This window comes from Xyrauchen texanus, chromosome 27 (assembly GCF_025860055.1).
Source record: "Xyrauchen texanus isolate HMW12.3.18 chromosome 27, RBS_HiC_50CHRs, whole genome shotgun sequence".
Taxonomy (NCBI): Eukaryota; Metazoa; Chordata; class Actinopteri; order Cypriniformes; family Catostomidae; genus Xyrauchen; species Xyrauchen texanus.
In genome coordinates this window covers 30,907,822-30,921,367 of record NC_068302.1, presented here as the reverse complement: position 1 = coordinate 30,921,367, position 13,546 = coordinate 30,907,822, and the positions used below count along the sequence as shown (strand labels likewise).

At 37.3% G+C, this 13,546-nt stretch overlaps 1 pseudogene; it reads left to right on the top strand.

Annotated features, from left to right (window-relative positions):
• The window catches only part of LOC127620954 (cAMP-specific 3',5'-cyclic phosphodiesterase 4D-like), a 202,297-nt pseudogene that overhangs the window by 178,356 nt on the left and 10,395 nt on the right, over positions 1 to 13,546 (top strand).

Genomic DNA, 13,546 nt, shown 5'->3' with positions numbered 1-13,546 from the left:
CTGTCTATTTATAATGTTTGCAAAGAAGAGCCTGCTGTAAGATGCAGGTGTTTGACCTAGAACTGTAGTATTGAGTGCTCGGTAGAAGTTTTGCACTGGCAGAGTGTTCAGCTGCAGAGATAAAGAAGACTGGTGTTATAGATTTATAATATCGATTTGTTACAGAGGCAGCGAGCAGATGGACGCATTATAAAATTTAGCTCCCCATGCTGAGTGAATGTCTCACATGTCCTGCAAAATATATTAGTTTAGGTGTCATGTGACCATAAAAAGACATAATGGTGTTGGGGATTTTAGGATGAGTCTGCTTTAGGGCTTATCTATACTTAATGGGCGAACAGGCTTCTTTTAGTTCGCCTAAAAACTATGAAGAATTCCACTGATGTTTTTCTTATGGTAAGGTGTCTGTTTGGTGACATTTCTCCTGTTCACATCCCTAAAATTCTTGACCTAGCAGAACTTGGTTTATCAAAGAGCATTGATGATTGGTTAAAACTATGGATGTGGTTTGGACGTGCCGCTTTTTATTTAAAATTGCATGTTATAGCTGAGGAGATTGTAGCTAGCTAGATTACTGAGTTTTAACGTAAACCAGTTTCTTTGGGTTGTTTTAGTATGATGCTCAACCAAAACTTTATACTACTTTATAAAAAGACACAGCATATAGTAAAATTAAAGCCTTTGTTCACCTAGGGCGATTTAGAAAAATGTTTGCCGCCTTCTTTTATATAAATTTTCCATAAACCATAATGTGGAATGAGGTTTGGTAATAACCTGTATCTAAAAATGCTGTATGGGCTGTTAACCACAAGGTTGTAGGTTTAAATCCCATAAGGGTGATCTATAAACTATCAATATTGTGCTCTTAGTGTACAAGACACTTATCCCTTTTCCAGGGGGACTGGCCATGTATTAAATGTAATCTATGTTACATTGGATAAAACCATCACCTAAATGACCCCTTAGGGTGCTTACTATGGCAAGCATCATTAATAGTATTACTCTTACAGAGGGTTAGAGATTTAAACAAATCCCTATAAAAAATCTCATACTGTTTCTGCCTCAGAATGATACCTTAAATTAAATGACTTGTTGAGGAAAGGTGTGCTATTCCCAGCCTGATCTCATGAAAATGACGTCACCGTGGTAACATTTTTGAAAAACAAAATTACGTGCTTCGTTACACGTTTCGCTGCAGTTTCCCATTGAAATGTCCAGCGAGAGGCGCCAAAAGCGATTAAAATGGTTACGTAATCGGACTAGGTTTTTAAGGTGAATGTTAGATGGAGGTTTTAATGAGTAAAACAGGCCTACCTAACCTAAAACGTTAACCTAAACCTAACCAATAGTATCCTAAAACCAAATGAGAGGTAAAAAATACAAAACAAAAAACAGACATCCTAACCCTAAACCAACACCTAAAAAGCAAATGTGATGTGAAAAGAAAATGTTCTAAAGCAGCCGCTTTATTTAGTGTTCCGACTATGACATTTTCGGCTCAGCCCAAAGTCAACACTCTATCAGGTGAGCTACTGCGCAAGCCTATAACATTAGAATATAGGTGGGACAGTAATACAAGCGTTAAAATGTATTGTTTTTCAAACAATCGTGTTATGATATCATAACATAGCGGATTGTGAGTAATAGAACGACCACCTAAACCACCATAGCAACCAGACAACAATTTCCCAGCAAACACCTACAACATTCTAGTATGGTGGTGGTGAGTTTTGCATGGGAAAGCACCATTCACGTTCTCTTAAGAAAATGTAAAAATCAAGTTAGAAATGTATATTGTGGTCCAAAATTCCTATCCAAAATTTCCATATTGCTCAAAATAAGATCAAGACCTTTTTTTGAAGGTATGCATTGTGATTTTAAATGTATATGAACAAATCTAGCAAATACTGAAGGAAATGCCAAAGTTTTGGTGAGGATTTCCTGGCTGAAAGGGTAGTGAGTTTCCATGACCCAGATTGGAGAATTCCAGTCCAGCTTTTAGCTGCAGCTCCTCTGTCTATGAAGCCAGTGCCCTCTCATGGGCTGGTGTATGATGTCGCGCTAAGCATGAGAAGAATGTCATTGACGTCAGTGCAGTCTCTTTCAGAGAGAGTGGCACCCCATCCCTCTGTACTTTACCGCACATGTAGAAATAGAGAGAGAGCAGAACAGACATAGAGAGAATGACTAAGATAATGTAAGCTTTCTTAAAGGAGTTTATGTGTGGCACATGCAATCTGTCTGGATTTGTTTTCATAGCAGTCTCAAGTTAGCAAAATAACTTAATTGGGCAGCTCACATACTCATGCATAGCTGCACTGACGTCTGCTGTTTTGGTCTATTGTTATTAAGTTTTTCTTCATTTTCATGCCCTGATATGGTCATCCTGAATTATTTGAACACGCTTAATCTAATGAAGGTGTCACAGTACTCAAAGCAAAACATTTTGAAAGGCTTAAATGGTTAGTTCACTTAAAAATGAAAATTCTGTCATTATATACTTACTGTCATGTCGTTCCAAACCTATACTACTTTCTTCCATGGAATGAAAAAGAAGGTAGGCAGAATGTCACCATTCACTTTCATGAAAAAAATATACAATGACAGAGAATGGTGACATGCTATTATTATTATTTTTCCTTTTTTTCCTCTTGTGTTCCACAGAAAAAAAAGATATACAGGTTTGGAACAACCCAAGGATAAATAAATGAGATCGGAATTTTCATTTTGGGGTGCACTATCCCTTAAATCTACAATCTTTTTAATAGAGACTAAAATAAAAGCTTTCCCAAGTCCCATCAGCACAATTTCATTGCTTCATTCAAACATTTTTTTTCTCTCTAAGAGCAAAACCACACTGAAAACATAAAGTGAAGCTGTCTCAGAGGACCTGTTAGAGGACACTCTCTCCATCTAATCTCCTCAGCTCCAGATCCGCTAAACTACATGCCAGGATTTAGCCCTCTCTTTCCTCCATGCAGCAGCTCTGCCAGGATTCAGGCTTCTGTTTCAAGAGGAAGCTCGGTTCGTGTTCGGCTAGCGACGCTCCACGGCTGCCCCGCGTTCATGCAGGGCATCCACTACTCTCGTTTGTTCTCTTTTGCAGCAGTCCATCTTGCATTACAGCTTAAGGACTAAAGACAGGACTAAAGCCCTCCGTATGCTTTGTATGTGTGCTTGCATGTGTGTATGAGTGAGTGTATGTGTGTTATTGATATGACACTATGCCTCTATGTTTTGTTGTGGGCCGGATTGCATGCTTGTAAGGGTCATTACACACTAGTAAGCCTCTTGGATGTAGACCGGTATCTGTCACAGAAAGATGAGCCTGCTCACAGCAATGACATTCGTTCTGTCCCGAGAGGAGAGCCATCACCCTGGGCTTATCGACATGTAGGACCTCAGATTCTGGGAAGACTGTCATTTTGATTGTGAGCGTGATCGACTGTGTGCGAGTGTTGATTTGTATCCTGTGTGGCCCCTTTGAATGTTTTGTTAAGGGATATAGTGTTCCCTGCTTCACACGAGATCTGACTCCCACCCCGGTCATACTCTGCCTCATTTGGATTACGGCTTTTTTTTTTACCTAATTTTTTTGGCTCGATTTGGAGCCCCCATCATTCACTGTGGAGGGCTTCAGCGCAGCATGAAGAATCACCCATGCGTTTTGTCGGGATATCCCAACATGGCGGTCTACAGCAGTTTGGGCCCTCTGCTGGGAACCTCAGCTAGACCCCTAAAGCATCTGAGATCTGACTCCTTGCCTCCTTCTCTTCCTCCAGAGGAGGCCTTCCAGAAGCTGGCCACAGAGACCCTGGAGGAGCTGGACTGGTGCCTTGATCAGCTCGAGACCTTGCAAACCAGGCATTCGGTCAGTGAGATGGCATCCAACAAGGTAAGATCTTCATCTTTAAGTTCTGCTGTTTGGTTGGTATGCCACCTGATGTTTAGAATACAACTGACATTGTGTACAATGTCAGTTGTATTCTAAAGTTCAATATTTATGATTTCTCTGGTTTTCAAAGTCAAACTTATCCTTACCACACATAATCACAATTTGGGGATTTGTAACATATTCCTGATTTATAAGCAGTGTTATTGGACTATCATGCACTTATGCACAAAAAGTAATCAGGATCTAATTAGGATCAAGAGTCAATTCCTAGCGTAAAGCTTTTTTATGTTTGATTGTTTGTTGTTGGTTGTTGAATGGTGGAAGACCTGATCAACACTGATTGTGTGTCACTGTGGTTTTATGTGACTCTAATCGAATACTCCACAATACTCTGATTGTGGTCAGATAAGACTTTGTACCTTGGTTTATACATGAGCATTGCATAATAATTGTATATTTACTAGCATCATTAGTTTTTTTCTGTGGTAATTAGATCATATACTAAACATCTAATGTGTCAGTTGTTTAGAAATGAAGTTAATTTTGATTATCCAGTTGATATTAGAGTGTTGCTATTCCCAAGCTTTGCTGTCTTTGAATCAGAGCTTGTTTGCAACAACAGCAGCACAATCGTCATTCAGGCGGCACTGAGCATGCCCACAGTCTCCAGCAAGGCCCTAGTACACATACAGCATGCTAATCAACCTCTAGTGTGTACTGTATATACTCCGGTCTGCTCGGCCACAGCATTCCTATAAAACCAAGAATCATGATGCTTCCATTATTTTTATTTTACAAAAAAAAAATAAAAGGCTAAAGGTCCGATAGAGGTGACCAGTCGAAAGTGAGAGAAGCATCAAATACCCACATTTTCATATATCTCACTCGACTAAACCCCCTCCCGTTCCTCTTTTTAATACCCAGTATCCATGGAAACACACAAGGCCTGTCAGTTTGCTTTGTTGCTTTAGCTCAATAGCAATAGTGGCGTATCCTGTATAAAGCTGCCTCTCAGTCGCCACGCAAGTGTTATGTCCTACCAAACTGATATAACACTTTTCATGCTATTTTAAGAAACAAATAGTTATGCATAGTCTGTTTATAATGTCTGGACAAACATTTATAGATAACCAGATGGCATTGCTATTATGGCTGATTTGCTGTCAGAGTGCTCATTTTGCCTCAGTGGTTGAATATATCATCCATTATTTCAATTACAGAAAAACATTAAAGCTATTCAACAGTAAGAAGCCAATTCAGATCTGTTCTTTAATTCTGAAAGTCAGTTATTAGCTATAGGGATTACTATATTAGATAGCAGTTAAGCAAAACTATGCTTAAATATTTTGATTAAATAGTGATTAAGGATTCACCCCTTCTATTTACATGAGTTGTTTTAAGACTGTACAGGTATATGACAGGTCTTGGATAAATAAACACAAACACTTGCATATTAAATTGCAATTCATATCTCAATTCATCCTTTTTTTCTGTAACAACTAAGAAAACCATACAGTGTATGTCACTATTCAAAGGTTTATTGAATAGTGGTTATTTTAATACTGTATACTAGGGGTATTAAGGGGGTCCATGACACAAAAAGACAATAGAAAAGAACTTCAAAATAAAAAATTTTGAAGCTATATTTCAGCTTAAATAATTATTGTCCCTCCCACATTCAAATTTATTGAGTACAATAAAAATTGTATGTACAAGAAAATGCCAAATCTGATTACTTTAATGGATTTTCAATGTAAGCTTCATAAAGTGAGTAAAAACATCATAATGGTACTATACACATGTTATAAGCCAGGCTTAAAAGGATAAATCACAACAACAAAACAATATTTAAATAAATTCTGTCATCATTTACTCACCTTCATATTGTTCCAAACCTGTATGAACACAAAAGGAGATGTTAGACAGAATGTTAGCCTCACTCACAATTCACTTTTATTGTATGGAAAAAAGATGCAATGAAAGTAAATGGTGACAAAGGCTAACATTCTTTCAAACGTCTCCTTTTGCCTACCAAAGGAGAAATCCACACGGGTTTGGAACAACATAAGTGTGAGTAAATGAGGACAGCATTTTCCTTTTTGGGCGAACTATCCCTTAGTTAGTAAGTATAAAAGTAGCTTATACAGTAAGGATAAAGGTTAATGACCCCTGACTTATACAGAATTAAGGATCGTGGGCAATCTCAAAAAGTTCACAATTTGGTCCATTTAGTCAGATGCAGTAGTAGTAGTACATGTGTAGCTACTAGGCTTGGGATCGATGCTTTTTTCACGCATCAATCACAAATCAAATTGATTTTTTCAGATATAAATAGAGCTGCTCATTGCACAATATTCTTTGTCTCTTCAGACATATTTCTCAACACAACTTTTTTCACAAATTATGAGCGGCAGGGAAAATTAAAGGGGTTGCACTCCGGAGTTGTCTGGTGGACAACATGGTGCTTTCTAAAATTAGAAACAATTATTTATTTTCTACAAAGGTTCACATACACCACAAACGCTCAGTGTCAACATTCTGAAGTGCCATGGTGCAAACTCCCATAGTTTTCCATTATAATTAGAACCAAATCTTTATTAAAGGACAGATTATTTACTCTAGCCATCACTGGATGATCTGTTGTGAACCTGTATCATTCATCAAGCCTACAAAATGTATTTTTGTTACAAGTATGTCATTTTTGTGGCTTGAATGTAAGACCTAATCAGTGCTACATACAGAGAAACTGCATAAAAAATGTCGCCATTTCTAATCGTTCAGTTTGTGCAGTTTCACTCACTAACCTGCAAAATCAATGTCACTTTGTTCATTCTTGAAGAAATACCAAATCTTTCATAATTCTGGACTTCCATTTACTGCACCTATTCAGCTCATCCTTTGTGTGTGTGTTGGATATAAATGTTATATCACCTCCTTGTGGTCTCCCAATGCTATTATGCCAGACTGATAAGAAGAGGCCAATTGAGTGAATTGGAAAGCACACAAATTGGGCTTCCAATTTAAATGTCGACAAATTTTTATATATTGATTTAATAATTTGCCGATCAATAATCGATATATATATAGATGTAATCTATATATATATCAATATTTTATGACATCCCTAGTACCTACATATGAATTATGCCTACATTACAATAAAGAATGGGTCAGTTTGACCTCATCATTGTGCTATTTTTATCCCACTATTTATAGACCCCAAAGCCTATTGTGAGTTCTGAAGAAATAGAGAGTGCAGAAAAAATAGTGAATGAATGTTGCTTTTGATCTGCAAGGTGTATTATTAAACTAGAGGGACATATTCAGGGAAAACCCGTTATGTAGGTCCTTGTCCCAGAATACACATTTTCAAGAAATCACAGCTACAAATGATGTGATGTCTTCCCATTTTTGCTCCGAGGCGTGTTTGAACACCCTCTAGATGTTCCAAAAATAGAAACACAGGCCCCTCTGTCCGTATGGACCTGCAACAGCCTATTACCGTTGGCTCATCTGGTCCAGTAAAGCTGCAAATTACTCAGCATCCTACTAGTGGTACACAGGGACCACAAGTGTGAAATAATTCCTGGCCATGTTCTGTCAGCTCCACTGCCTTAGCTCTTTATTTGCTGCTGTGTTGTACTGCAACCATCTATGTACAGCTCTATTTAAAGGCACAGGTTTTGATACAATGCCTCAGTGAAATGTTTTTAAAATTGTACTTGCCCTACAGGTAACCGTTTAGTTACTGGCACTCAAGATATAGGCCATTGGAAATGTTTACCACTAGAAATAGACTGATGTATATAGTTTTTTTTATAATACTGTCTGATTATATTGTTAAGTATCCAATAATGGATATGCAGAACCAATTTTGTATTATAGTTTTATATCTGCATTTTTGAGACAATTATGTCTAATTATTAGACTACTACAGTATAAATGCATAATGCATTGTGAATAACCTAATAATAATAATAACAAAATATTTAGCTTAAAATGCAATGTGTCAAGAATTTGTGTAATACTTCTCACTTAAACTGATAGTTCACCCAAAAAACTTCTGTCATAATTTACTCACCTTCATGTCGTTCCATCATATTACGTTTTACTCACCTTCATGTCATTCCATCCAAACCCATATGACTTTCTATCTTCTGTGGAATGAAGAGGAGACATTTTCTGCTCTATTCTTCCATGCAAAGAAAGTGAATGATGACTGAGGCCTAACAACTAATTTTGTGCTCCACAAAAGAAAATCATACAGGTTTGGAACAACATTAGGGTGAGTAAATCATGACAGAATCTTTTTAAAGTGGTAGTTCACCCAAAAATGAAAATTCTATCACGATATTCTCACCCTAATGCCATCCCAGATGTGTATGACTTTCTTTCTTCTACTGAATACAAAGTAAGATTTTTAGAAAAATATCTCAGCTCTGTAGTTCCTTACAATGCAAGTGAATAGTGGCCAGAACTTTGAAGGCCCAAAAAGCACATAAAGGCAGCATAACAGCAATCCATACAACTCCAGTGGTTAAATTTATCTCTTCAGAAATAATATGATAGGTGTGGATGAGAAAATCAATATTTATGTCCTTTTTTACTATATATATCACCACTTTCACATTCTTCTTTTGGTTTGTCGATTTGCATTATTTGTGCATATCGCCACCTACTGGGCAGGTAGGAGAATTTATAGCAAAAAAAGGACTTCAGTATTGCTCTGTTTCTCACCCACACCTATCATATTGCTTCTGAAGATATGTATTTAACGACTGGAGTCATATGGATTATTTTTATGCTGCCTTTATATGCTTTTTTGAAGTTCTGGCCACCATTCACTAGCATTCTATAGACCAACAGAGCTTAAATATTTTTCTAAAAATCTTCTTTTGTGTTCAGTAGAAGAAAGAAAGTTGTAGACATCTGGAAAGGCACGAGGGTGAGTAAATGATGAGAGAATTTTCATTTTTGGTAAACTATACATTTAAGCATGATTGTCTATTATGTAAAAAGTCCAATAGTTTTGGTACATTCAAATATTTTAAAGAACCGATAACCAATTAAGTAAAAATGATTAAAATATCTGTAAAACATGCCTATCTTTATTTAACATAGTTAACATACAGTTTGACAGTATAATTTGTAGTCCTTGGTCTTTAACAAATTGTATATTTTGTGTAGATTGTTGGTTTGGTCCTTTGTGTTTTTTGTGTGGCCTGTAATATAGATGACCACAGACAACAACAACAACAAATAAAATACATAAAAAAAGAGAGAATAAAATTTTCATCATACTTTTTGCTTCATTCAAGGGGACATTAACAATTTAACAGGACAAACCTCCCTCAGCGTCATCAGTGTATTTTGCTCACCACTGACTCTCCTCTATAGATTTACGTGAATGGACATAAACTGAATATTTTATGCATCTTGTTGACACATTATCCACTTCCAAAAATCACATCATGTCTTGAGGACTACCTCACCACTTCTTACACACACATACAGTATGCACATATGTGCACACATACATACGCGTATACGCTTAGTCACCTTGACGAACATGACGTGCACATGCATTCATAAAAACAACACATAATGACTGTGTGCTCTTTTGGGGAGGTATCTGCTCTATTATGGAGCTCTCTTACAAAGAACACAGTCTCCAACTGAGCTGCAGGGATCAAGAGGTGGGAGGGGTCCAAGGGAGCAAAACACTCCCAGAGGATTTGCATGTTAGCTCAGTGCAACCAATCATCTGCGACGATGAGCTCATTCTAATCCAGGGAAGCCACCTGATTGGCAGAGCCCTTCTAAGACAGTGCTGCAGCGAGAGACTCTCACCTGAATTATTGTGTGAAACACAGCCTTATTTGGAAGCTGTTAACTGGGCATAATTTCCTGCCAAGACGCAAGCTTTTGTTTTGAAGAGTGCGCAGTGGACGGAGATGCTATCAGACAATGGCATGGCTTCTTCACGCACTGCTCTGTCTTAGATGGAATCTTGCCAGGCTTTTTAACAATGGATTTGCATGTCTCAAGGAATACTATGGAATTTCTGGACTTTACAGATGTGGTTTTGCAGAAAATAATTATATTATTTCAGTTTGATAAACATATGGAGATTTTTTACCTTCTTCATTGAGCAGTTTGTGATCATCTGCTCTATCAGCCAGTGTTTTGTAATCTCTTCTGCTATCAGGACACACTTGTTCAAAATGCCTGAGGCAAATTATTTGCTGTCAGTGTCTTGGGGATACATAAAGGTGAGTTAATCCACCACGGATGGCTGTATTGTTATATTGGAATGTGGTTGGATAGGCTGCTATTGTGCATTGGTGTTTATAATGGTATTCAGTTTTCACAAAATAAAAATGGATGGTGACTGACAAGCAGAGATTTGAATTTGCATTCAGTTGTTAAATATAGGGCTTTTTTTTCTAGATTTTTTTAATAATGTATTTATATTGGATATGGTACATTTATAGGACTGATCACAGAGATGTGGAGGTATGCCCCATTTTCATTAGCCCAACCACAAATTAAATTGTTCCTCTGACAATAGACCTCAATTTACAGCCAGTTCTATTTTTGCATTATCATAAATCTTTGCTTCCATGTTTCTGTCTGGACTGTCAAAATCCGTATCTATTTAAACCCAAACTACAATAAAAAGCACAGTGTGAATATCTCACAAAGAGTATGTGCTGTCACAGAGCTGTTCCAGTTGTTTGTGTGCACACATTAGCAAATTAATTTTCGACCGTTTACAGTTTTTGCCCACAAAACTGGTTAGAAATGGGAAAATAGGTACCTTGTACTGTATGTATCGTCTGTTTAGTGTGACCCAGCGGGTCATTTTGACCTGACATTCTTGACAGTGTGAGAGGATTCATATGTTTTGGGTTGTCTGGAACATACAGCCTTGAAATAACAACGTATCTGCAGACTGATAGTGACACAGTAGACAAGGGAAATTTTATTCCATTAAACAATAAAAAAAAAATTAATACAGAAATTGTGTAAAAATGGTGTCTTGCTCAGCAGTGAATTTCAGTGGTTTCTCAAATAATAGCACAGAATTATCACACGACACCTCCACACAAGGTATTTTCACTTTGAATGAGATTTATTTCCTGTGTAATTTTTGTCCATAGTTAGTGTTTATTTGCAGTTGATACTCAAAAATACAGCTTAGTAATAGTTTCATAATGACATTTATTTCACATAAAATAGCTCTAAATAGCACCTAAATATTTGTAATCCTCATTTTTGTTGATCTTTTCTCTTCCCACAGTTCAAAAGGATGTTGAACAGAGAATTATCTCACCTCTCAGAGATGAGCCGATCTGGTAACCAGGTGTCGGAATTCATCTCCAGTACATTCTTAGGTGAGTGTTCCCCATAAAACATAATATAAAAATAACTTAAAGTGTTAGTTCACCCAAAAATGGAATTTCTCTCATCATTTACTCACCCTCCTGCCATCCCAGAGGTGTATAACTTACTTTCTTCTGCTGAACACAAACAAAGGTTTTTAGAAGAATATCTCAGCTCTGTTGGTCCATTCAATGCAAGTGACTGGTGACCAGAACTCCAAAAGCTCCAGAAAGCAGATAAAGTCAGCATAAAAGTAAACCATACGACTGTGGTTTAATCAATATCTTCTAAAGTGGTCCAATGGGTTTTGGGTGAGAACAGACCAAAATATAACTCGTTTTTCACGTAATATCTTGTCATTGCATTCTCTAGGCACAATCATGATTTCAAGCTCGATTACATTTCTTAGTGCGTGACACATGCACAGAGCACTAGATGGCGCTATAGGAAGTGTTTTTGAACTTGAAATCATGATCGCCATGGAGACTGTAGTTAACTTAAAAGTAAAAGATCAATTTTGGGATTTTATGAATCAATATCAGAATCATTCAAAGAAGATCGTGATTAATCCGAAAATCTGTTTTTACTAAACCCTAACATGCATATACATTCAGTATACAAACAAGAGCAGAAAAAGAAGTAATGCTAGTCAAGAGGGACCATGATGTTATATGGGAACATGCTTGGTATTTCTTAATTCAAAATGGAATAAACAAACCTTTTCAGCAAGGGGGGCTTCAGCACTCTGTTCTAATATGAAATTTTGGTGAAAAAAACAAACAAATTAAGGTGCTTATTATAAGCAAAAAGTAGCCCAACAGCAGCTAGAGGACTCTGTATCATCATGCCACAATGAGATCATTACTTGACCGTAGCCCACATCTGATTTAGAAAACTACAAATCAGTAGCTATTATTATTTAATTACTTATTTTTAAACACGATTAACAATCGTATTTGATCTAATTACACAATGATGATTCATCGACATTATAGACATTCGTTTTATAGTCTGTTAATGCCTGATCTTCTGTATAGCTGCTTTGAAACAATGTATGTTGTGAAAGACACTATACAAATAAAATTGACTTGACTTGACTAGCTGAAGTGCCACATGCTGTGCCTTTTACTCATGGTGGATGAAACTGATTTCTGGCACCTTCTCTGAAATCTTTGTGTGTTTTTGTAGACAAGCAGCACGAGGTGGAGATGCCATCGCCCCAGTCTCAGAAAGACAAGGAGAAGAAGAAAAGGCCGATGTCCCAGATTAGTGGTGTAAAAAAGCTAACGCACAGTTCCAGCCTCACTAACTCCAACATCCCCCGATTTGGAGTTAAAACAGAAACAGAGGACGAGCTGGCCAAGGTGTGTTTGTGTTGCCATATGCACAACAGGATACTAAGAATTTAACATTAAATCTCCCAAAACTGATGTGTGTAATTTTTTTCATCCAGGTAAATTCTATCCCAGCTAAATATTCAGAGACAGCTATAAGTAAGCCATTTGTTGGTGGATTTCCCTGAAAAGTGAAACTTTGTGACACAATAAAAAATACTATATTTGTATAAGCATCTCAACCAGCCTGAAACATTAACATTGGTTGAACAAATGGTGTGAGATTATGGTCTGTTTGACCAACCATGGAAGATTATTAGATGACGTCGACGCAAAATATGCGCGTCGATTCGTCGGACCCAAAACAAAGATGGCGGCGCCGGCGACTAGTAGCAACACGAGTGGCTCCTCAGACTATCAGAAGTGCAAGGCGGCATGCACTCGTTCCTCTAAAGTATGGGAATTCTTTAATTTAAAAGGAAACAATTCCGTGATATGTCGTGGCCTTCCATTCTAGCACCACGGCAATGCACCAGCACCTTAAGAGGCGCCACCCGGTTGCAGCTGCAGATGACAGAGCACCGTAAGTTTTTTTTTCAACTCCCCACTTTGCACTCGATGTTGGAGTAGGCTATAATACGTTGTCGACACCTAAAGTTTTCGCTTATAGCTATTAATAATGCGCTTATAGCTATGAATGTCGTGAAAAATACATAGAGGACACTGACAACGCGCTGACAGACAGGACCAAGCATTTAAAGGGTAACTAAACCCTAAACCAACTTTTTTTAGTTAATGATCTGTAAGCATGGGCTTTATTAGTACTGGTCATTGATTCAAGTAATTTTTTTGACATTTGTGTATAAAGTGTTTTAATTCTACAATATATGGTGTAAAAACGTCTGAGTGCTGCCCTCTTCAGGTTGAACGG